Source organism: Grammomys surdaster, unplaced genomic scaffold (assembly GCF_004785775.1).
Source record: "Grammomys surdaster isolate TR1022 unplaced genomic scaffold, NIH_TR_1.0 958, whole genome shotgun sequence".
Classification (NCBI taxonomy): domain Eukaryota; kingdom Metazoa; phylum Chordata; class Mammalia; order Rodentia; family Muridae; genus Grammomys; species Grammomys surdaster.
In genome coordinates, this window is record NW_021605377.1 from 5515533 (window position 1) to 5518127 (window position 2595).

At 48.8% G+C, this 2595-nt stretch overlaps 1 long non-coding RNA gene across 1 annotated transcript; it reads right to left on the reverse strand.

The window, feature by feature from the left end:
• Positions 1-364: 364 nt before the first annotated feature.
• Positions 365-2299, reverse strand: LOC114634493. Its single transcript, XR_003713330.1, has 3 exons — positions 2169-2299; positions 1942-2084; positions 365-1351 (listed from the first exon to the last, which is right to left on the reverse strand). It is a non-coding gene; the product is annotated as an uncharacterized LOC114634493 (long non-coding RNA).
• Between the last annotated feature and the right edge of the window lie 296 nt (positions 2300-2595).

Consider the following 2595-nt stretch of genomic DNA (forward strand, 5'->3'; position numbering starts at 1 on the left):
AGAGCAACAACTGCTCTTCCAGAGGTCATGAGTTCAATTCCCAGCAACCACATGATGGCTCACAACCATCTTTAAAATGACCCAGTGCCCTCTTCTGGTGTGTCTGAAGAGAGCAATGGTGTATACTCATATACATAAAATAAGTAAATAAAAAGATTTTTAAAAGTGCCGGGCAGTGGTGGCACATCCCTTTAATCCCAGCACTTGGGAGGCAGAGGCAGGTGGATTTCTGAGTTCGAGGCCAGCCTGGTCTACAGAGTGAGTTCCAGGACAGCCAGGGCTATACAGAGAAACTCTGTCTCAAAAGACAAAAAAACAAAACAAAAAAAAAAAAAAAAAGAAAAGAAAACGAAACACAGGAGACTGAGAGTAAATGAGGCCATGATCTTATTTTAGACAGAGAGGTAGGGCATCCATGCAGACTCTAGTCAGACAGATCTCTGGGGTGGAAACTCCTGGGGACAAGATATGCCATGGGCACTTCTGAGGAAGTGTGGGCAAGGGGAAGGAAGGACATTTTGATAGGTACTGAGCTATGTCCCTGTGTCAACCATCTCCAGGAATCCACAGTCTCCTCAGCCCTTCAAGAGTGTGGCCACCCCCTCCTGGATTCCCCAGGAAGACCCATCCCCTTTCCCAACCTCAGGAGAGTGGCCCAAATGAGAACAGCACCAGCTTTGGAACTAAGGAAGGTAAGGGAGTTGGCACATATACTTAACTGTCAGCCAGGGTTTGTAACCATTTCTCTTTGAAATAACCTTCCAATCCCAATGGGACACATATCAGCGTTTGGCCCCTGCAGCTAACTCTGTTCTCCTAGAGAGCTTCTAATCTTAGCAGAATGCAAACACCTTTACTGAATCTGGCTGTCCCAGACCTGTGTGGTCCAGAAGCGGTCTTCTGTGATTGTCTTCCAAAAGATGGCTTGGCCCTCTGGGACCAAAGCTTCCCCCAGAATGAGTACTCTCTGTATGATGCGTGCTATGCAAACTCTTCGGTCACACTAGGTCCTGGCTCTTTAAGACAACAGAGACCCAGGGGGAAGAGTGTTGAATCTTTTGTAATTGGACAGTTGGCTGCATCCAGCAGCAATGTTTACTGAGTACATCAAAAGCCAGCACAGGGACCCACATGTTTGCTCAGTATCCACATGGTAAATAGCAAGAGCCTCCCTTGACCGCAAGGGTCAGAAAGGATTTTCCTCAAATCTAAGTGAGCCTCCAGGGTGACGGCTCATTCAGAGCTGTGGGTGGACAGTGTGTCCTAGAAGATGGGAGCCAGGCTTCCTTCAGCTGGGTCGACCATCAACAGGCTTTTCTTCTCATTTTGTGTTCTGTCGCCGGAACCAAGCCTGAAAGATGGGAGGAGAACCCAGGCCAGTCTGTGATCTGTTTGCAAAGAGAGCCCAAAGGGCAGCTGGAGGGAGCGGCAGGGGGCGGGGCAAGGAGGAAGGCCCACTAGCTGTGCTGAAAAGGAGACCCACAGCTTTTATGCACATGATTAGTGATGAGCTGGTTGCCTGGCAACGGCAGCCCCTTCCCCCTTCTATCCATACCCCTCAGGCTGCATGTAATGTTTGTGACATTTTTCTTTTCACAGTAGAGACAGGGAGTCTGCCCCCTTCATTAGCAGAAGATGGTACCACCCCGGTGCTCCCCCCAGCAGCTTGTTAGAAATCCTCTTCCTAAAGCATTTAATTATTAAGTGCACATCGGGCTGATTGCTGTATCTAGATAGCCCTGCGGATAGTTCACAAAAGTAAAATGCTTGGAGCAAGACCTGGCACATGGGAAGTGCTATATGAAAATTAGCTGAGAAATAAAGGCTCTTAGGGGTGATCCCTGGGGCTCAGAGACCTCTCGGTCCAGGTTTGTTCTTTGCAGGGAACCGCCATTTCTCAGACTCTCCCAGAGCTAGAGGCAGAAGAGTCCTTCAAAGTACCTTCCCGCACAGCTGCCTTTGTTTACAGCTGGGGAAACTGAGTCCCAGCAGACCACTCACAACACCAGAGTCAGATGGAATCCAGATCTTCAATCGTCACTATACTTCCAGTTCTCAGAAATTTAGTGTGCCTGAGAAGCTACCTGTAGTCCATCAAAAATGCAGATTTAAGATTCCCCAAACCGTCTTTTACTCTCTATTAGTTTCCTGGGATCATAGTGACTTACCTCAGACTTTGCAGATTTATCATCCACGGGGTTGGAGATCGGAAGTCCTAATGTGAATTTTAAAGACTGAAAATGAGGAACTAGGAGCCTGAGTCCTTCCCAAGGCTGGAGGGGAGAATATGACCCTTGCCTTTTCTGCTTTGGGGCCGCTTGTATTTCTTGGCTTGTGGGAAAGTCACGTGATCGTGGGTCTGACCCAGACATCTGCCGGTTCATTTGTGTTGTCCAGATTGCTCCTCTACAAACAGATCCCTGGCCAGCTATCTAAGGTAGAGCCCCCGGGAACTGCATCTGAGGCCTTCTCCTACCCTACTGAGAACAGAAGGACTCCTAGAAAGTTGGGAAGCCCTGCCCACCACACTCCTTCCTCTTTCGGCAGTAGGGAAGGCTAGTTTTCCAATCCTGGGTCCTTCAGGCGGAAAGTGAG